This window comes from Trachypithecus francoisi, unplaced genomic scaffold (assembly GCF_009764315.1).
Source record: "Trachypithecus francoisi isolate TF-2019V2 unplaced genomic scaffold, Tfra_2.0 Lachesis_group5, whole genome shotgun sequence".
Taxonomy (NCBI): domain Eukaryota; kingdom Metazoa; phylum Chordata; class Mammalia; order Primates; family Cercopithecidae; genus Trachypithecus; species Trachypithecus francoisi.
In genome coordinates, this window is record NW_022681470.1 from 141,462,447 (window position 1) to 141,485,147 (window position 22,701).

The following is a 22,701-nucleotide window of genomic DNA, read 5'->3' on the forward strand; positions in this document are numbered from 1 at the left end:
TGAAGGATTTAAAGAAATCCAGAGGCTGGGCACAGTGGCTCACTGCTTGTAATCCCAGCACTTTGGGAGGCCGAGGCAGGTGGATCATGAGGTCAGGAGTTCAAGAGCAGCCTGGCCAACACGGTGAAACCTTGTCTCTACTAAAAATACAAAAGTTAGCCAGGCATGGTGGTGTGCACTTGTAATCCCAGCTACTTGGGAGGCTGAGGCAGAGAACTGCTTGAACCTGGGAGGCGGAGGTTGCAGTGAGCCGAGATCGCGCCATTGCACTCCAGCCTAGGTGGCAGAGCAAGACCATCTATCTACCTATCCATCCCTCTGTCCGCCCATCCAAACATCTGTCCACCCACCCATCAATCCGTTCATCCATCAAAATAGCTGTCCATCCACCCATCATCCACCTATCCACTCATCCATCTACCCATTATCCATCCGTCCACTCACGCATTCATCCATCATCCATCCACCCACCTACCCATTCATCCATCCCTTTCCACCCACCCATCATCCATCCAGCCATCCAAACATCCATCCACCCATTCATTCATCCATCTACCCATTCATCCATCCACCTACCCATTCATCCCTCTGTCCACCCATCCAAACATCTGTCCATCCAACCATCATCTATCCATTCATCCGTCCACCCATCTGTCCACTCATCCAAACATCTGTCCACCTACCCGTTCATCCACCTACCCATCATCCGTTCACCCAGCCAAACCACCCATCATCTATCCACCCACCCAAACATCTGTCCATCTAACCATCATCTATCCACCTACCCATCATCCAACTATCCACCCATCCAAACATCTGCCTACCCGCCCATCATCCATCCACCTATCCAAACATCTGTCCATCCATCTACCTACCCATTCATCCATCCAGCCATTATCCATCTGTCCACCCAATTTTCCATCCACCGATCCAAAAATCTGTCCATCTACCCATCATCTGTCCACCCATCTAAACATCTGTCTATCCACTCATCACTCACCTATGTATCCTTCCACCCACCCATCCTTCTGTCCCTCTATTCTTCCATTTCCCCTTCCATCCATCCATTTATCCATCTGTCCTTGCATCTATGCATCTGTCTGTCCATCCATCCATCCAGGCAAGAGATGTTCTCCAGCTGACTTGTACGTGCCAGGTCAGGGCTGGGCCTTGGCGACACAGCAGGGAACGAAGCCAACACATTCCTGCCCAGTTCATAGACCAACAGAGAAGGCAGCCAATAAACAAACAGATTCACAAATGAATGAGATATGAAAGTGTAACGGGGCCGAGTAGAAAACAGAGTGGCATGATTTTAAATGTGATCAAGGAGATGCTCTCTAAGGAGGCACCATCTGAGCTGGGATTTAAAGATGAAGAGGTCAGGCCAGGCGCGGTGGCTCATGCCTGTAATCCCACACTTTGGGAGGCTGAAGCAGGTGGATCACCTGAGGTCAGGAGTTCAATGGTGAAACCTCGTCTCCATTAAAAATACAAAAATAATTAGCCAGGCATGTGCTTGTAACCCTAGCTACTTGGGAGGCTGAGGCAGGAGAATCACTTGAACCTGGGAGGCAGAGGTTGCAGCGAGTCGAGATCATGTCACTGCACTCCAGACTGGGTGACAAAGCGAGACTCCGTCTCGGAAAAAAAAAAAAAAAAAAGATGAGGTCAGGCCAGGCACAGTGGCTCATACCTGTAATCCCAACACTTTACGAGGTCGAGGCAGGTGAATTGCTTGAGCCCAGGAGTTCAAGACCAGACTGGGCAACATAGTGAGACTCTGTCTCTACAGAAAATTTAAAAAGCAGTCAGGTGTGGTGGCATGTATCTGCACTTCTAGCTATGCAGGAGGCTGAGGTGGGAGTCCAACTCGAGCCCAGGAGTTTGAGGCTGCAGGGAGCTATAATCACACCACTGTACTCCAGCCTAGAGGACAAAGCAAGACCCTACATTTGGGAAAAACAAAGAAGAGAAGGTTGTGGGTTTGCACACAAGAAAGTGGGGCTAGGGGAGAGGCTTTCTAGATATATACACAGCAGGTGCAAGGGCTCTGAGGCAGGACCATGCCTGGCATGTTGGAGGAACAGCGAGGAGGCCCGTGTGGCTGGTACAGAGTGAGCGAGGGGGGAGAGAGGGAGGAAAGGAGGGCAGGTAGGTGATGAGGGGCAGCACAGAGCCTGCAAGGCATGGGGGCCACCGGGAAGAATCTGGATTATTTCCCCCAACATTTTATTTTGAGATGAAGTCTCACTCTGCCGCCCAGTCTGGAGCACAGTGGCACAATCTCAGCTCACTGCAACCTCCACCTTGCAGGTTCAAGCAATACTTGTGCCCAAGTAGCTGGGATTACACCACCACACCTGGCTAATTTTTGTATTTTTAGTAGAGATGGGGTTTCGTTATGTTGGCCAGGCTGGTCTCAAACTCCTGACCTCAAGTGATCTGCCTGCCTCAGCCTCCCAAAGTACTGGGATTACAGGCATAAGCCACCACGCCCGGCCTTCCCCCAACATTTTATAACAAACATTTCAAACCTACGGAAAAGTTGAAAGAATTTTACAGTGAATACCTGTATTCCCACCACTACATTCTCCCCTTTGCGTTCCGTTCTATTTATTCCATCACCCATCTGCCTCTGCATCTGCCTGTCCATCCCTCTATCCACCCATCAGTCTATCTGGTTATTCCCGATGCATTTCAAAGTAGGCAGCTGACCTCAGACCACATCACCCCTACACATGTCAGCACACAGATCATTAACTAGGGTTCAATATTTGCTTATGGGTTTTTTCTTTCAAGGTAAAATTTACCCAAGTGAAATGCAGGCTTTTCGTTTTTTTTAGACAGGGTCTCACTCTGTGACCCAGGCTGGAGTGCAGAGACCATGGCTGTCTGAAGCCTTGACCTCCCGGACTCAGGTAGTCTTTTCACGTCAACCCCCGCATAGCCAGGACCATAGGCACACACCACCATAACTGGCTAATTTTTAAAATTTTTGTGTAAAGAGAGGGTCTCCCTATGTTGCCCAGGCTGGTCTCAAACTCCTGGCCAAGCGATCCTCCCGCCTTGGCCTCCTGAAGTGTTGGGATTACAGGCGTGAGCCACTGCACCTGGCCTGCACACATCTTAAGGTATAGTCACTGAGTTTGGACAAAACTATATCCCTGGCTAATCCAATCTCTCATCACAAATATTCCCTCTAGAAACTTCCTTCACGCCTCTTCCCAGTCAACCTCCACCGCTGTCCTGTCACCCAAAGGTAACACCCATTCCATTCCAATTTTTGTTTTTGCTTTTTTTGTTGAGACAGGGTCTCACTCTGTGGCCCAGGCTGGAGTAGAGTGGTGCAATCATAGTTTACTGCAGACTTGACCTCCTGGGCTCAAGCGATCCTCCCTGCTCAGCCTCCCAAATTGCTGGGATTATAGGCGTGAGCCACCTTACCCTGCCCCCCACTACCTTTTCTTTTGTCATCATAGCTTAGTTTTGTCAGTTCATGACAACCTTGCCATGTTACGAAATAAAAACAGGCTGGGCGCGGTGGCTCACGCCTGTAATCCCAGCACTTCAGGAGGCCAAGTGCTGGGAGGATCGCTTGGCCAGGAGTTTGAGACCAGCCTGGGCAACATAGGGAGACCCTCTATGATCACTTGAGATCAGGAGTTTGAGACCAGCCTGGCCAGCATGGTGAAACCCTGTCTCTACTAAAAATACAAAAATTAGCCGGGCATGGTGGCGGGCGCCTGTAATCCCAGCTACTCAGGAGGCTGAGACAGGAGAATCGCTTGAACCTGGGAGGCGGAGGCTGCAGTGAGCCAAGATCACGCCACTGCACTCCAGCCTGGGTGACAGAGCAAGACTCCATCTCAAAAATAAATAAAATAAATAAAAATAAAAATACCATAACCCTAGTGTTTAGGAGGCTGAGACAGGAGGATTGCTTGAGCCCAGAGGTTTGAGACCAGCCTGGACAACATAGTGAAACTCTGTCTCTACAAAAAATATAAAAATTAGCCAGGCATGGTGGCATGTGGCTGTAATCCCAGCTACTCATGAGGCAGAGGCAGGAGGATCGCTTAAGCTCAGGAGTTCAGGGCTGCAATGAGCTGTGATCATGCCACCGTACTCCAGCCTGAATGACAGAGTGATACCTGTCTCCAAAAACAGAGTAAATAAAAAATAAAAATATACAAATAAAATAAAAAATAGACCCAGGTGCAGTGGCTCATGCCTGTAATTCCAGCACTTTGGGAGACTGAGGCAGAAGAACTGCTTGAAGACAAGAGTTCAAGACCAGCCTGGGGGGCAGCCGGTCATGGTGGCTCACCCCTATAATCCCAGCACTTTGGGAGGCTGAGGTGGGCAAACTGCTTTCCAGGGTGAGACCATTTTACACTCCCACCAGGTGAATGTGGGGGTTCCGCTGCCCTTGGTTCTGTTTTGAATAATGCAGGGATCCTCAGGGTGTTGGTTGCCATGCAGGGCGTAGCATTTTGGAGGCCAGAAGAGGGTACTCTGGTGTGTCCAGGTGAGATGAGGTAGAGATAAGGGGATAGATTCCAGAGACATTTTAGAAGTGGGGCCCCCCAAGAGCCAAATGCTTTCCAAAGTGGAGCCAGAGAAGGGTTGGGAGAGGAAATTGTCAAGATATTGGTCAAAGGATATGAAATTTCAGTTAGCAGGAGTAGTAAGTCCAAGAGATCTACTGTACATGATGATGTACAGTAACATCATGATGATTTTAGTTAATAACATAGTATATACTGGAAAATTGCTAAGAGACTATATTTTCTGTGAGGAGGGAATCTCACTCTGTCATCCAGTCTGGAACACAGTGGCACAATCACAGCTCATTGCAGCCTCAATCTCCTGGGCTCAAGCCATCTTCCTGCCTCAGCCTCCTGAGTAGCTGGGACTACAGGCTCCAGCCACCACACCCAGCCATTTCCTGCCTTTTCTGGCTTTAGAGGCTGCCTGCATCCTCCGGTTCCTGGTCCCTTTCTCCATCTTCAGGACCAGCAATGGCTCATTGGGTCTTTCTCCCATCTCGTCATTCTGACAATCTCTCTCCTGCCTCTGTCTTCTTCATTTTAGGACACTTGCGATGACACTGGGTTCACCCAGATAATCTCCCCTCTCAAAGTCAGATGATTACCAATCTTAATTCCATCTTCAGCCTCACCCCACTTGGCCACTGAAGCTGTCAGCCTTCCAATCTGAAGAACTGGATGAACCAGAATGGGTGAGCTGATTTCAGGACAGGAGTCAGGCTAAGTGTCAGACAACACAAATTGTGGGTGCAGGGGTGGGCAGCTAAAATGTTCCTGTGGGCATGTGGAGGAGGCAGGAGCTACTCAGGTTTGGGGCACAGGCCTGCGGTGGGTGAGGCCTGGGTAGGACTTGTCAGTGAGTGGCTGCTGTTGAAATCCATGAAGATAGATGGAATCCTCTATCTATCAGCAAGGGGTCAATAAGACCCTGTTTTGGGGTGGGAAAAAAAAAGGAAGAGAATGCACATGAGGGGGCAGGCTGAGTATCATGCCATGGGGCACCTGACATTTCAGCATCAGTGAAGTATTAGGAGCAACTGCTAGCATTGGATACTCTGGCTAGAGAGGGGCACTAGAAGTCAGTGGCCCAACAAGCAGTCAAGGGTGTAGGATAACAGCTAGTCTAGACTTACAATGAGGCCCAGGCATCCCAGAGTAGACACATGAACAGCTGGGTGGATGTGGGGACTTCAGCCCAGGTGGTTGATTTCTCAAGAAAAAGAAACCATCTTCACTAGCAGACAAGGTTGGCTTGATCCTATGTGCCCATGGGGGCTCAAGGACACATGGCTAGCTTGGCACTCCTGGTCCCAACTGTACTCAGCCTCACAGCCAGAGCCATGACCACTGCAGGGTATTTGCAATCCCCCCCTTTTTTTTGAGACAGGGTCTCACTTTATCACCCAGACTGGAGTGCAGTGGCCTGATCATAGCTCACTTCAGCCTCAAACTCCTGGTTTCAAGCCATCCTCCCACCTCAGCCTTCTGAGTCACTGGTACAGCCTTCTCAGAGACCCTGCTAACTTTCTGACAGACCCCCCCAGGTGCAGATGGAATGGGGCTAGGTGTCCCCAGAAGGTCCAGGCATCCAGACCCTCAGCTCCATGTTTTCTCCTCACCCAAGGGTCTTGGATGCATCCTTGCACACCTTGGTGCATTCAAGCCATGATAAGCATAGGGGATGAGGCAGAACCACAGGAGCAATGGCTTCTCACAATCTCAAGCCTCACCTCTGCTGATGTGCCCAGCTTCAATGCCCACCAGTTCACTAGCTGATACTCTGCTCCCACTAGACCATATAATTTCACACATCCTAGCCTTTACAAATACCGGCCTCTGCCTAGAATACTCATTTAGTATTTGGGTGCTGAAGACACAAAATGGTGGGGAAAACAAGCAACATCTCTGCCCTGGAGGGCTTAAACACTTTCTTTCTCTGTTTGGCAAACTCATATGCATCCTTCAAAACCCAGCTCAGTTGTCACCTCCTCCTGAAAGCATCTCCTGATTGCCTTGCTTTGGATCCTGTTAAAGCACCCTCCCCCAACCCTGTCTTATTCACTGTGATGTCAGGAGCTGGCCAGTGTTTTTGCAGGGATGATTGGAGAAGGAAGCATAACCAGTTCTAAACTCCACTGTCCTCTGCTGAATCATGCCCATCCCTTCCTCAGTGGAACAGAAAGGGGAACAGATACATTTTCTTTTTTTTTTTTTTTTTTTTTTTTTTTTGAGGCGGAGTCTCGCTCTGTCGCCGGACTGGAGTGCAGTGGCCAGATCTCAGCTCACTGCAAGCTCCGCCTCCTGGGTTTCCGCCATTCTCCTGCCTCAGCCTCCCAAGTAGCTGGGACTACAGGCGCCCGCCACCTCGCCCGGCTAGTTTTTGTATTTTTTTTAGTAGAGACGGGGTTTCACCGTATTAGCCAGGATGGTCTCGATCTCCTGACCTCGTGATCCGCCCGTCTCGGCCTCCCAAAGTGCTGGGATTACAGGCTTGAGCCACCGCGCCCGGCCAACAGATGCATTTTCTAAACCAGGGAGCTCTCCAAGGAAGCTTCAGACCTGATATGCCCTAATTGCAGAGGTCTGGCCCCAGTGGTCCTACTCTCTCACTAACCTCACCAACCTGTCTCTGTCTGTTCCCTTCCCTCTTCTCCCTCTTAAAGCATAAATAAGAGATGCTGTGGTTTGAGAAAAGAACAGGGTCTGGAGCCCAGCAGGCTGGTTGGAGTCCTGGCTGCAATGCTTCAAAGCCCCGGGAGCCTCAATTTCGTCACCTGTTGGTGGGACAGGTGCCCTCCCTGAAGGGTGGTTAAGTAGCTCAGAGACCTTGCACCTGGGGCATTGAGGCAGAGTCTGGCATATGGGAGGGTCTCAGGTATGGCTGTAACCAGGCACCTCAGGCCAGCAAGGTTCAACTTCTCCTTCTGAGGGAAGGGAAGAAATGAGGCTGAGGGATGTGTTCCTCAATTTCTAGCTTTTCTCTTTTGGATCCAGTTCTGTTCATTCCCTGTCATCCTCTGTCTTCCTGGGCCTCAGTTGTCCCATCTGAAAAATGGGTACAGCTAGATTCCCTCTTTGTTCTATCAGGCTATTGTGAGGCTCAGGGCAGGCGGGCAGTTTATAAACACTCCATGCTGATATCACAACGGATCTGATTCCTGATTCCTGCCTTACCCGTTTACCAGCCATGGAACATGGCCTGTCTGTGCCTCAGTTTCATCTGTAAAATGGAACAAACAATTTAGTCCCTCTTCCACATGAAGTGGTTGCGAATGGCACCTGAGGTAGAATGAGCACCTAGTAAAATTTAGAGGACCAGGTGCAGTGGCTCACACCCAGCACTTTGAGAGGCTGAAGTGGGAGGATTGTCTAAGGTCAGGAGCTGGAGACCAGTCAGGGCAACATAGCGAGATCCCATCTTTACAAAAAATTTAAAAATTAGGTGGGCATAGTGTCACACACCTGTAATCCTGGCTACTCAGGAGGCCGAGGTGAGAGGACTGGTTGAGCCCACGAGTTTGAGGCTGCAGGGAGCTGTGATCACACCACTGCACTCCAGCTTGGGCGACGGAGCAGATCCTGTTTTGGAAAAAAACAAACCCAAAAAAAACAACTTAGAGACCGTGATGGTTACCAGTAGACACGAGGCGGGGGCAGGATGGGGAGTGATCTGGAAGGAAGGGGTGCTGGACTGTGGAGGCTTCTAGATGGTTCTTCCAAGCCCTTAGGATGGTTTCCAGCATCTGAGGTGTCTAAGGCTGCTGGAAGCTTTCCTTTCCTCTGCCACCTTCCCTTAAATCTGCAGCTGATGTGTTTGGGCTGGGCTGGACGACAGCAGCTTCGGGGTCATCTGCAGAGCCACCGCGTGGGTGGCAGGGCCAGTGTGACCGGCCCGAGTCTCTCTTCTCCCCTCACCCCACCCGCCCCCAAGCCTGGCTGCTGTTTGAAACCTCCCTGGCCCCACTCCCAGCTCGGCCCCTGCCACCTGGGAACCAAACTGATAATCCTTCTTAGTGGCTAAAAATAGCCCTGGATTGGGAGAAAGAAAGAGAATGGGGCTTTGTACTGACACGGGAGGTGGGTTGGGGGGAATGAGCAGAGGATCCCGGTCCCCCTCCAGGGGTCTGAGTGAGGAGGACTGGTCCCCACGGCTTCCCCGAACCCCCATGGACTCCGGCACTGCTCAGTAGATCAGAGCTATGTACATAGGTTTGTTTGGTTTTGCTTTCAATCTAGCTGGAAATACAGGACTTGTCCCGGGTTGTGAAAAAGGCAATTAATTCAGACCCCAGATGTCTGGGCCTCCCAGAGATGAAAACACACACACACACTTGCATATATTGACTCACTCACCCGCCCCTGCAGCCTGGCCTGCTGCCTGGGGTCACCTGATTCCTGCGGCCAGAGGCTCAGACGGGAGCACGTGATGTTCTGGAAGGAAGGGGGCTGTTTGCAGATAACCACAGCCTGCCTCTGCACCAGGTCCTGGCTGTCCCTTCCAGATGGCCCTGTCTCTTCCACTCTGAACCTTTATGAGCAGGGGCCTCACACAGGGTGCTAGTGACCAGAGATGCCACCGGTTGAGGTACCACTCCCTGCAAAGACTCCAAGGTGGACCTCTAGTCCAAGGTTCTGCCTTACCTGAGCCCCTTATTTCTGGACACATTCTTCCCTCTATATTCTGGCCCTGCTGCCTTCCCAGCTTAATCCACAGCAACTGCTGCTTGCTGGGTTTCCAACTCACCAAGTTCACTTGTACCATGTTTGCACCCCAGACAGTCACATACATGTCTGTGTCATCATTCATATCTCAGCTCAAATGTCACCTCCTCCAAGCAGTCTTCTCAGACTACCACCAGAGAGGCCACCATATTATTCTGTCTCCTGATCCTGTGTAGTTCCTTCAACCCTCTTGTCCCAGTTGATCTGTTTCATTGGGGTGCCTTCTTCACCCCAAGGCATAAGTTTCATGAAAGAATGTGGTTTGAGTCACAGCTGTATTTTCAGAGCTTCAGACAGGGCTGGACACATTAGATGCCAGCTAAATGTTTGCTACATGGATGAATGAGTAGAATAGAAAGATGGACAGGTGGGAGGGTGCATGGACGTTAGCTCAGGTGGTCAAACTCTCTAGAAAAATAACCCACCCTTAACAGGCATGGTTGGATTGATCTCCATAAACATTCCCATAAAGGAAACTTGGGAACTGGGAAGCCCAAGGCTCAAAGCAAGAAGTGGCTTGAGGCTGGGCGCGGTGGCTCACGCCTGTAATCCCAGCACTTTGGGAGGCCGAGACGGGCGGATCACAAGGTCAGGAGATCGAGACCATCCTGGCTAACACGGTGAAACCCCGTCTCTACTAAAAAATACAAAAAACTAGCCGGGCGAGGTGGCGGGCACCTGTAGTCCCAGCTACTCGGGAGGCTGAGGCAGGAGAATGGCGTAAACCCAGGAGGCGGAGCTTGCAGTGAGCTGGGATCGCGCCACTGCACTCCAGCCTGGGCGACAGAGCGAGACTCCGTCTCAAAAAAAAAAAAAAAAAAAAGTGACTTGATACAGATCACAGGTCACTCAGTCAACAAGGGGCAGAGTCAAGGCTAGAAGCTCCCTTGGGTGAGGAGGGGGCTGCTTTGCCCCCACAGTGGGCTCAGGGTGCATAGGATCCTGTGGAGGCCTCCCCAGGCCTACCTCTGCTGATTAAAGTTTCCCCAAAAAGCAAGCTTCTCCTATTTGCCCTCTAAGCTCTCAGGGTACTAGGAGCTCAGCATGCAATTTTTCTTTTTTTTTTTTTGAGATGGAGTTTAGCTTTTGTTGCCCAGGCTGGAGTGCAATGGCGCGATCTCGGCTCACTGCAACCTCTGCCTCCCGGGTTCAAGCGATTCTTTTGCCCCAGTCACCCGAATAACTAGGATTATAGGCGTTTGCCATCACACCCGGATAATTTTTGTATTTTTATTAGAGTCGGGGTTTCACCATGCTGGTCAGGCTGGTTTCGAACTCCTGACCTCAGGTGATCCATCTACAGCGGCCTCCCAAAGTGCTGGGATCACAGGTGTGAGCCACCATACCTGGCCACAGTTTTTCTTTCTTAAAGAGATAGGGTCTTGTTCTGTTGCCCAGACTGGAGTGCAGTGGCACCATTGCAGCTCACTGCAGCCTTGAACTCTTGGACTTAAGTGATCCTCCCGCCTCAGCCTTCCAAGTAGCTGGGACTACAGGAGCATGCCACCACACCCAGCTCCTTTTCGTTAGTTTTTTGTAGAGACAGGGTCTTGGTATGCTGCCCAGGCTGGTCTTGCACTCCTGGTCTTGAGCCATTCTCCCACTATGGCTTCCTAAGGTGCTAGGATTACAGACATAAGCCACCACACCCAGCCTCAGCATGCAATTTCTTAACGTCTATGCCCCTGGCAGCTCAGGAGCCTCGGTAAACTGGGCCATGTCCCCTGAGTATCCCCAGCCTCCTCCCCTATTCTACCTTCTTGGAACCATTCCCTGGCAACCATCTTTCCTATCACTCCCCTCAAAAGCTACAACCAATACTGGACCATGACGATCCCCCAGCGGGTGCCCGCCCAACTCTGGCCTGGTGCCGGCTGCGGGAAAGAAGTAAAGAGGGGCCTCCACCTCCTCACCCTTCTGGAATCATCTCTCTCTTCTGCAGCTCTGTTCAAGCTCTGGTTATCTCAGCCCCATGCCATCCAGATGCTATGATTCCCAAGACCAGCCCGAGCCCCCAGGCCTCTGCATCAGTGCTCTTTTTCCAACACGTCTCCACCCTCTTCCCTGGGCCAGTTCACACTTGCCTTTCAAGTCCTGGATCAGATTTAAATTCCTATTTAAGAGGCCTCCCCTGCTCTTCCTACGCTAGGCAGAGCCCCCTCCCCAGCCAATCCCCTCCCTCCCCTAGGGCTTTCTTCTGAGCCAGCCCTGGCTCTCTGGAGGTTGGAGTACTCAAGGCGGCCTCTAAGTCTCTCCCCAATAAGTGACGGTCAGGCCAGGGTGAGACCTCCAGGGGCCCCCAGCATCCCAGAGTAAGTGGGGGAGGTCCATCAGGGAGGCCTCAAAGACTGAGGGAGGAGAGAGGATCGGATCTCTGGGGGTTGGAGGGAAAAAATGAGGGGTCCCCAGCCCCAAAGGTAGAGTAGTGGGGCAGGGGTAGTGGTGGGGGATTAGCAACTGTTACTCAGAGACAGGATTAAGTATACGTGTGGGAGTGTGAGGGGAGCCCACTTGGGCTATTACTGGTAAAAAATAAAAATAAAAACAGCATTATGGAGGTATAATCAACAGGCAAGAAGCTGTACGTGTTTAAAGTGTGAGATCCAACACTTTTTTTTTTTTTTGGGATGGAGTCTCGCTCTGTCACCCAGGCTTGAGTGCAGGGGCGTGATCTAGGCTCACTGCAAGCTCTGCCTCTCCGGTTCACGCCATTCTCCTGCCTCAGCCTCCCAAGTAACTGGGACTACAGGCACCCACCACCACGCCTGGCTAATTTTTTTGTATATTTTTAATAGAGTCGGGGTTTCACCATGTTAGCCAGGATAGTCTCAATCTCTTGACCTCGTGATCCACCCACCTCGGCCTCCCAAAGTGCTGGGATTACAGGCGTGAGCCACCACACCCGGCCTACTTTTTTCTTTTTTGAGATGGAGTCTCTATTGCCCAGGCTGGAATGCAGTGGCATGATCTTGGCTCACTGCGACCTCTACTTCCCGGGTTCAAGTGATCCTCTTTCCTCAGCCTCCTGAGTAGCTGGGATCACAGGCATCCACTACCATGCATGGCTAATTTTTTGTTTTTAGTGCACATGGGGTTTCACCACGTTGGCCAGGCTGGTCTTGAAATCCTGACCTCAGGTGATCTGCCTGCCTCCGCCTCCCAAAGTGCTGAGATTACAGGCATGAGCCACGGCACCCAGGAGATCCAACACATTTTGACATAGGTACACACCCATGAAATCAGCCTCTCAATCAAGATAATGAACAGGACGCTGGAGGCTGGGTGAGCTATACCTAGTCCAGCAGCCTTTACCAGGTCCAAGGTAACAGGATCTTCACCTATAATCATCTCTATGTTCACAGTTATCTAGGGGCAGATAACTGTGAGAGAACTAACAGCAAGGTGCCTTGCAAGCTAAGAAATAAACAGATTTCTTTCTTTTTCCCTTTTCCTTTTTTTTTTTTTTTTGAGACAGTCTCGCTCTGTTGCCCAGGCTGGAGCGCGGTGGTGTGATATCAGCGCAGTGGCGTGATCTCGGCTCACTGCAACCTCCACCTCTCGGGTTCAAGCGATTCTACAGCCCCAGCCACCCTGAGTAGTTGGAATTACAGGTCCATGCCACCATGCCCAGCTAATTTTTGTATTTTTAGTAGAGATGGGGTTTTGCCATGTTGGCCAGGCTGGTCTCAAACTCCTGGCCTCAAGTGATCCACCTGCCTTAGCTTCCCAAAGTGCTGGGATTACAGGCATGAGCCACTGCACCCAGCCCCGTTTCTTCTTTTTTCTAAAGACAGCATCTGGCTCTGTTGCTCAGGCTGGAGTGCAGTGGTGAGATTGCAGCTTATTGCTACTTCTGCCTGTTGGGCCTAAGTGATCCTCCCATCTCAGCCTCCCAAGTAGCTAGGACTATACAGGTGGGGGCCACCACACCCAGCTAATTTTTGTACTTTTTTTTTTTTGAGACGGAGTCTCGTTTTGTCGCCCAGGCTGGAGTGCAGTGGCGCGATCTCGGCTCACTGCAAGCTCCGCCTCCCGGGTTCACGCCATTCTCCCGCCTCAGCCTCCGAGTAGCTGGGACTACAGGCGCGCACCACCACGCCCGGCTAATTTTTTGTATTTTTAGTAGAGACGGGGTTCCATCGTGTTAGCCAGGATGGTCTTGATCTCCTGACCTCGTGATCCGCCCACCTCAGCCTCCCAAAGTGCTGGGATTACAGGCGTGAGCCACCGCGCCCGGCTAATTTTTGTAGAGGTGGGATTTCACCATGTTGCCCAGGCTGGGCTCAAGTGATCCTCTTGCCTTGGCCTCCCAAAGTGCTGGGATTACAGGCATGAATCACCACGCCCAGCCATAAGCAGAAATTTGACCCAAACACTTGGGAAAGTTGAAGAAATACCTAGCAGATACAGAGTTCCCTCTCCAAAGAAAACCTTATTAACACATATGTCATGTTAGGAAATGTCTTTTCTATCTGAACTAACAAAACTGTGGTACACCAAACAACAGGTTATGAAATAGGACACGTAAAACCTTTTCAACTAGAAGGTATTTAGTTTTGTTTTTGTTTTGGGATAGGGTCTTGCTCTGTTGCCCAGGCTGGACTACAGTTGCACCATCACAGCTCACTACAGCCTCAACCCCCCCAGGCTCAGATGATCCTCCCATCTCAGTCTCCTGAGTATCTGGAACCACAGACACATGCCACCAGCCCGCCTAATTTTAAAATTCTTTACAGAGATGGCGGGGAGGGTCTCACGATGTTGCCTGGGCTAGTCTCAAACTCCTAGGTTCAAGCAGTCCTCCTGCCTTGGCTTCCCAAAATGCTGGGATTATAGGCATGAGCCACTATAGCCAGCCTGAACTAGAAGATTTATTTTTTATTTTGACAGGGTTTCTCCATGATGGCCAGGCTGGTCTCAAACTCCTGACCTCAGGTGACCCACCTCCCTCGGCCTCCCAAAGTGCTGGGATTATAGGCATTAGCCACCATGCCTGGCCTGAACTAGAAGTTTTAAAACAGCAAATGGGGGAAAAAGCAAAGATGGCCAGGTGCGGTGGCTCACGCCTGTAATCCCAGCACATTGGGAGGCTGAGGCAGGTGCATCACCTGAGGTCAGGAGTTTGAGACTAGCCTGACCACATGGTGAAACCTCGTCTCTACTAGGCCAGGTGTGGTGGCTCACACCTATAATCCCAGCACTTTGGGAGGCCGAGGGGGGCAGATCACGAGGTCAGGAGATTGAGACCATCCCAGCAAACATGGTGAAACCCCGTCTCTACTAAAAATACAAAAATTAGCCAGGCATGGTGCTGTGTGCCCGTAATCCCAGCTACTCAGGAGACTGAGGCAGGAGAATTGCTTCAGCCTGGGAGGCGGAGGTTGCAGTGAGCCGAGATTGCACCATTGCACTCCAGCCTGGGCAACAAGAGCGAAACTCTGCCTCAAAAAAACAAAAAAAAAAAAAAAAAAAAAAAGGCCAGGCATGGTGGCTCACACCTGTAATCCCAGCATTTTGGGAGGCCGATGTGGGCAGAGCATGAGGTCAGGAGATCGAGACCATCCTCCTCGCTAACACGGTGAAACCCCGTCTCTACTAAAAATACAAGAAATTAGCCGGGCATGGTGGCAGGTGCCTGTAGTCCAAGCTACTCAGAGGCTGAGGCAGGAGAATGGCGTGAGCCCAGGAGGCGGAGCTTGCAGTGAGCTGAGATCGCGCCACTGCACTCCAGCCTGGACGACAAAGCGAGACTCCGTCTCAAAAAAACAAAACAAAACAAAAAAACAAAAGAAAGAAAAAGAGGAGGAAGATACAACATGGATAAACCTTGAGGACGTTATGTTGAATGAAATAAACCAGTCACAAGAGGACAAATCCTGTATGATTCCACTTATACAAGGTCTCTAGAGTAGTCCCATTCATAGAGACAGAAAGTAGAATGGCACCAGGCGCGGTGGCTCACGCCTGTAATCCCAGCACTATGAGATGCCGAGGCAGGCAGATCACCTGAGGTCAGGAGTTCGAGACCAGCCTGGCCAACATGGTGAAACCCTGTCTCTACTAAAAATACAAAAATTAGCCGGGCATGGTGGCAGGCACCTGTGGTCCCAGCTACTCGGGAAGCTGAGGCAGGACAATCACTTGAACCCAGGAGGCAGAGGTTCCAGTGAGCTGAGATTGCACCACTGCAATCCAGCCTGGGCAACAGAGCAAGACTCTGTCTCAAGAAAACAAAAACAAAAACTATCTGAAAGCTCTAATGCTGCAATATCCAGGATGGTAGCCACTAGCTATATGTGCCCATTTAAATTTAAATACATTAAAATTAGTTAGGTTGGTCTCTGTGGCTCACGCCTATAATCCCAGCACTCTGGGAGGCTGAGGCGGGCAGATCACCTGAGGTCAGGAGTTCGAGACCAGCCTGGCCAACATGGTGAAAGCCCGTCTCTACTAAAATACAAAAAATTAGCTGGGCATGGTGGTACGTGCCTGTAATCCCAGCTACTCGGGAGGCTGAGGCAGGAGAATCACTTGAACCTGGGAGGCAGAAGTTGCAGTGAGCTAAGATAGCACCACTGCACTCCAGCCTGGGTGACAGAGCAAGACTCCGCCTAAATAAAATAAAATAAAATTAGCCGGGTGTGGTGGCTTTTGCCTGTAATCCCAGGCTGAAGTTGGAGGATTGCTTGAGGCCAGGAATTTGAGACCAGGCTGGACAACATAGACAGACCCCCATCTCTTAAAAAAAATAAAAATAAAATAAAAATATTCAGGCTGGCTGCGGTGGCTCATGTCTGTAACCCCAGCACTTTGGGAGGTCAAGGCGGGAGGATCACATGAGCCCAGGAGTTTAAGACCAGCCTGGACAACACAGTGAAACCTCACCTCCACTTCAAAAAAAAAAAAAAAAAAAAAAAAATCAGCAAGGCCTGCTGGTGTCTGCCTGTAGTCCTAGCTACTCAGGAGGCTGAGGTGGAAGGATGACAAGCCTGGGAGATCTAGCCTGCAGGGAGCTGTGATCACACCACCACACTCTTTAACCTGGGCAACAGAGTGAGACCCTGTCTCAAAAAAAAAAAGGTTTAAATAAAAAGGTTTTAATAAATATGTTGCCCTAACAACATTTGTATGCTCAATAGCCATATGTAGCCAGTGGCTACCACTGTGGACAGTACAGATATGGAACATTTCCATCACTGTAGAAAGTTCTAGGCCAGGTATGTTGGCTCATGCCTGTAATCCCAGCACTTTGGGAGGCCGAGGTGGGCGGATCACCTGAGGTCGGGAATTTGAGACCAGCCTGACCAACATAGAGAAACCATCTTTACTAAAAATGCAAAAAAATTAGCCGGGCGTGGTGGCACATGCCTGTGATCCCAGCTACTAGGGAGGCTGAGGCAGGAGAATCGCTTGAACCTGGGAGGCATAGGTTGTGGTGAGCCAAGATCGTGCCATTGCACTCCAGCCTGGGCAACAAGAGGGAAACTCCGTCTCAAAAAAGAAAAGAAAAGAAAATTCTACTGGAGGCCAGGTGTGGTGGCTCATGCCTATAATCCCAGCACTTTAGGAGGCTGAAGTGGGCAGATCATGAGGTCAGGAGATCGAAACCATCCTGGCTAACACGGCGAAACCCCGTCTCTACTAAAAATACAAAAAAATAGCTGGGCGTGGTGGTGGCACCTGTAGTCCCAGCTACTCGGGAGGCTGAGGCAGGAGAATTACTTGAACCCAGAAGGCGGAGGTTGCAGTGAGCCAAGATTGCACCACTGTACTCCAGCCTGGGCCACACAGCAAGATTCTGTCTCAAAAAAGAAAAAAAGAAATAAAATTCTAGTGGACGGTATCACTCTAGAGAGAAAAAACAAGTAGCAGTTTTTTTTTATAAATGGAAGAAAGAAATGGCACTGGGCGAATTTCTCATTTTGATTGTTATTCATTGGAGATAAAAACTGGCTTAAAGATTAAGAGGATAGGGCTGGGTGTGGTGGCTCATGCCTATAATTCCACTGCTTCGGGAGGCTGAGGTGGGAGGATTACTTGAGGCTAGGAGTTTGAGACCAGCTTTGGCAACATAGTGAGACCCTGTCCCTACCAAAAAAAAAAGAAAGAAAAAAAGAAAAGAAAAAGCTGGGTTAAGTGGTACATGCCTGTAATCCCAGCTACTCAGGAGGCTGAGGTAGGAGGATCCTTTGAGCCCAGAAGCTATGATTGCACCACTGCACTCCAGCCTGGGGGAGCAAGAGAGACTGTCTCTTAAAAAAAAAAAAAAAAAAAAAAAAAGAAAGAAAGAAAAAGAGAAAGAGCCAGAGCCCCATATTCTACATTAAAAGTCTGAGTACATCTCTTGCTGACCCTTAGCCCATGGATATTGGATGTACTCCAAATAGCCCTGCTGAGGCTAACAGAACCAGGCCAAGATTTCATCTGTTACCCACCACAGGAGAAACAGACTTTGGAGTCTGAGTCCAGCCAGGTTAACTGCCTGATAAAAAATAAATTTTAAAAAATCAATGCTCTTCAAAGGAACATAACAGAATCCAGAGACTCTGCAACATATCTTCCACAATGTCCAGCACTCAATCCAAAATTACTTGACATCTCACAACATAGGAAAACATTACCCATGCTCAGGAAAGAAGGAAGTTAAAGGAGACTGGCCCTGAGGTGACCCAGACGCTGGAATTAGCAGAAAGGTCTTTGAGGCAGCTATTATGTCTGTAATTCCAGCACTTTGAGAGGCCAAGATGGGTGTATCATGAGAGCTCAGGAGTTCAAGACCAGCTGAGCAACATGGTGCAACACTGTCGCTACAAAAAATACAAAAATTAGCTGAGCATGGTGGCATAAGCCAGTAGTCCCAGCTACTTGGGGGCTGAGGCAGGATGATCACTTGAGCCCAAGAGGTTGAGGCTGCAGTGAGCTGTGATTGATTGCACTACTGCATTCCAGCCTGGGCAACAGAGTGAGACCCTGTCTCAAAAACAAACAAACAAAACAAAAAACAAATGGAAATTCTAAAACTTAAAAATATAGACTATCTGAAATGTTAAAATTCACTGTGTGGGCTTGATAGCAGATTGGAGATGACAAAAGAAAGTGTTAACAAATTTAAAGACAGATTGATAGCAAATATCCAAACTGAAGAACAGAGAAGAAAAAAGTTTAAGTAAAAATGGATAGTGGTAATGGTTGCACAACACTTTGAATGTACTTAATACTACTAAGTTGCACACTTAAACATGGTTAAAATGGTTAATTTTATATTACATATATTTTACCTCAATTTAGAAAGTGTATAGAGCCTTGGTATTTTCTGGATGATATTAAAAGGTCTAACTTATGGCTGGGCATGGTGGCTCCCACCTGTAATCCCAGCACTTTAGGAGGCTGAAGTGGGCAGATCACTTGAGGCCGGGAGTTTGAGACCAGTCTGGCCAATATGGTGAAACCCTGTCTCTAACAAAATACAAAAATTAACCAGGCTTGGTGGCGGTGTGCCATTGAGGGGGAGGAGGAGGAAGAGGAGGGGGAGGAGGGGGAGGAGGGGGAGGAGGGAGGGGAGGAGGGAAGGAGGGGAGGAGGGGAGGAAGGAGGGGAGGGGGAGAGGAGGAGGGGGAGAGGGAGAGGAGGGGGGGGAGGAAGGAGGGGGAAAAGAGGGAGAGAGGAGGGGGCGGAGGAGGGGGAAAGAGGGGGGGAGGAGGGGAGGAGGGGGGGAGGAGGGAGGGGAGGAGGGGGGGAGGAGGGAGGGGAGGAGGGGGGGAGGAGGGGGGAGGAGGGGGGGAGGAGGGGGGGGAGGGGGGGAGGAGGGGGGGGAGGGGGGGAGGAGGGGGGGAGGAGGGGGGGAGGAGGGGGGGAGGGGGGGAGGAGGGGGGGAGGGGGGGGGAGGAGGGGGGGAGGAGGGGGGGGGGAGGGGGGGAGGAGGGGAGGGGAGGAGGGGAGGAGGGAGGGGGAGGGGGAGGAGGGAGGGAGGGGGGGAGGAGGGGGATGAGGGGGAGGAGGGAGGGGAGGAGGGGAGGAGGGGAGGAGGGGAGGAGGGAGGGGAGAGGAGGAGAGGAGGGAGGAGGAGGAGGAGGGGAGGAGGGGGAGGAGGGGGGAGGAGAGAGGGGAGAGGAGGAGAGGGAGAATGGGAGGAGGGGAGGAGGGAGGAGGAGGGGAGGGGAGGAGGGAGGGAGGGGAGGAGGGGAGGAGGGGAGGAGGGGAGGAAGGAGGGGAGGAGGGAGGAAGGAGGGGAGGAGGGGAGGAGGGGAGGAAGGAGGGGAGGAGGAAGGGGAGGAGGGGGAGGAGGGGAGGGAGGAGGGGGAGGAGGGGGGGAGGAGAGGAGGGGGAGGGAGGAGCGGAGGAGGGGAGGGGGAGAGGGGAGGGGAGGGGGGGGAGGGGGGGGGGAGGGGGAGGGGAGGGGGAGGGGAGGGGAGGGGGGGGAGGGGGAAGGGGGGGAGGGGGAGGGGAGGGGGAGGGGGGAGGGGAGCGGAGGGGAGGGGGAGGGGGAAGGGGAGAGAGCAGAGGGGGAGGGGAGGGGATGAGGGGCAGGAGGGGGGCAGGAGGGGGGGAGGAGGGGGGGAGGGGGGGGGGGGGAGGGGGGGGGAGGAGGGGGGAGGAGGGGGGGGAGGAGAGGGAGGGGAGGGAGGGGAGGGAGGGGAGAGGGGGGAGAGGGGGGGAGGGGGGGGAGGGAGGGGGAGGAGAGGAGGGGGGGGAGGAGGGGGGAGAGGGGGAGGAGGGGGAGGGGGAGGAGGGGGAAGGGGAGGAGGGGGAGAAGAGGGAGGAGGAAGGGGGAAGAGGAAGAGGACGAGGAAGGGGAGGGGAGAGGAGGAGAAGGGGGAGAGGAGGAGAAGGGGGAGGAGGAGAAGGGGGAGGAGGAGAAGGGGGAGGGGGGAAGGGGGAGGAGAGGAGGAGGGGGAGGGGGAGGGGAGGAGGGAGGAGGAGAAAGGGGAGGGGGGGGGGAGGGAGGGTAGGGGAGGAGGGAGGGGAGGGAGGGGGAGGAGGGGGAGGGGGAGGGAGGGGGGAGGAGGGGAGGGGGAGGGAGGGGGAGGAGGGGAGGGGGAGGGAGGGGGAGGGGAGGGGGAGGAGGAGGAGGAGGGGGGAGGAGGAGGGGGGGAGGAGGGGGGGAGGAGGAGGGGGGGAGGAGGGGGGGAGGAGGAGGGGGGGAGAGGAGGAGGGGGGGGGAGGAGGAGGGGGGAGGAGGGGGGAGGAGGGGGGGAGGAGAGGGGGGGGGGAGGAGGAGGAGGGGAGGAGGAGGGGAGGAGGAGGAGGAGGAGGGGGAGGAGGAGGGGAGGAGGAGGGGGAGGGGGAGGAGGAGGGGGAGGAGGAGGGAGGAGGAGGGAGGAGGAGGGGAGGAGGAGGAGGGAGGAGGAGGGGGAGGGGGAGGAGAGGAGGGGGAGGGGGAGGAAGGGGAGGGGGAGGGGATGAGGGGCAGGAGGGGGAGGAGAGGGGGGAGGCGAGGGAGGAGAGGAGGAGAGGGAGGAGAGGAGGGAGAGGGAGGGGAGGGGGAGGAGAGGAGAGGAGAGGGAGGAGAGGGGGGAGAGGAGGGGGAGGAGGGGAGGAGGGGGGAGGAGGAGGGGGAGGAGGGGGGGAGAGGGGAGGAGGGAGGGGGAGGAGGGGGGAGGAGAGGAGGGGGAGGAAGGGGGAAGGAGAGGAGGAGGAGGAGAGGGGGGAGGGGGAGGAGAGGAGGAAGAGGAGGAAGAGGAGGAGGAGGGGGAGGAGGGGGAGGAGGAGGGGGAGGAGGGGGGAGGGAGGAGGAGGAGGAGGAGGAGGGGGAAGGGGAGGGGGAGGAGGGGGAAGGAGGGGGAAGGGGGAGGAGGGGGAGAAGAAGGTGAGGAGGAAGAAGAGGAAGAGGACGAGGAAGGGGAGGGGGAGGAGGAGAAGGACGAGGGGAGGGAGGAGAAGGACGAGGGGGGAGGAGGAGGGGAAAGGAGGAGGGGGAGGACTAGTGGGAAGAGGGGGAGGACTAGTGGGAAGAGGGGGAGGACAAGGGGGAGGAGAGGGAGGACGGAGAGGACAGGGGGAGAGGGGGAGGAGGAGGACAAGGGGGAGGAGGGGAAGAGGGGGAGGAAAGAAGAAAATAAAGAGGAAGGCTATAAGAGAACAGTCCACATTCACTAAGTTGTTATACTAGGGAGCTGGTCGGGGTTGGGATGGGAGCCAGTGAACCTGTCTGTTTTACTGATCATAGCTCACCACAGCCTCCACTTCCCGAGCTCAGGTGATCCTCCCAGCTCAGCTCCCCAAGTAGCTGGGATTACAGGTGTGCACCACCTTGCCCAGCTACTGTTTTAATTTTTTGTAGAGATGGTTTCACCACATTGCCAGGCTGGTCTCAAACTCTTAGACTCAGGCGATCTGCCTGCCTCAGCCTCCCAAAGTACTGGGGTTACAGGCATGAGCCACCACAGTCTCGCTCTGTTGTCCAAGCTCGAGTGCAGTGACGCAACCTTGGCTCATGGCAAACTTCACCTCCTGGGTTCACGCTTTCTCCTGTCTCAGCCTCCTGAGTAGCTGGTACTATAGGAGTCGGCCACCATGACTGGCTAATTTTTTGTATTTTTAGTAGAGATGTGATTTCACTGCGTTATCCAGGATGGTCTCGATCTCTTGACCGCGTGATCCACCCGCCTTGGCCTCCCAAAGTGCTAGGATTACAGGCGTGAGCCACCACGCCTGGCCCTATAAGGAGTGGGTTTAAGGGTGATTCTTTTTTTTTTTTTTTTTTTTTGAGACAGAATCTCGCTCTGTCGCCCAGGCTGGAGTGCAGTGGCCGGATCTCAGCTCACTGCAAGCTCCGCCTCCCGGTTCACGCCATTCTCCTGCCTCAGCCTCCCCAGTAGCTGGGGACTACAGGCGCCCGCCATCCCGCCCGGCTAATTTTTGTATTTTTTAGTAGAGGCGGGGTTTCACCGTGCTAGCCAGGATGGTCTCGATCTCCTGACCTCGTGATCCGCCCGTCTCGGCCTCCCAAAGTGCTGGGATGACAGGCTTGAGCCACCGCGCCCGGCCAGGGTGACTTCTTAAAAAAAAGTGTTTTTTTTTGAGACGGAGTTTTGCTCTGTTGCCCAGGCTAGAGTACAATGGCGGGATCTCAGCTCATTGCAACCTCTGCCTCCTGGGTTCAAGCAATTCTCCTGCCTCAGCCTGCTGAGTAGCTGAGATTACAGGCACCCACCACCATGCCCAGCTAATTTTTTTGTATTTTTAGCAGAGATGGGGTTTCGCCATGCGGGCCAGGCTGGTCTCGAACTACTGGCCTCAGGTGATCCACCCGCCCAGGCTTCCCAAAGTACTGGGATTACAGGTGTGATCCACCGTGACTGGCTGACTTATTAAAATGTTTTTAAATTGTGGTAAAATACTCATAACGTTTACCATTAATTGTGTTTAATTACACGGTTCAGTGGCATTAAATATTTCACATGGTTGTGTCACCAAAACCACCATC

The 22,701-nt window shown here is 52.6% G+C and overlaps 1 protein-coding gene across 9 annotated transcripts in view; it reads right to left on the reverse strand.

Moving 5' to 3' along the window:
• CERS4 (ceramide synthase 4) overlaps positions 1 to 22,701 on the reverse strand; it is a 54,449-nt gene that overhangs the window by 14,132 nt on the left and 17,616 nt on the right. Inside the window, exon 2 of one of the 9 annotated variants that reach the window (XM_033196454.1) lies at positions 8,016 to 8,132. The exons of 6 other annotated variants lie outside the window; for them this stretch is intronic. The gene's annotated coding sequence lies outside the window, so the exon portion shown is untranslated. Of the gene's footprint in view, positions 1 to 8,015; positions 8,133 to 22,701 lie in introns of those variants that run through there. 2 more of the 9 variants (XM_033196449.1, XM_033196451.1) reach the window with 2 other exon arrangements.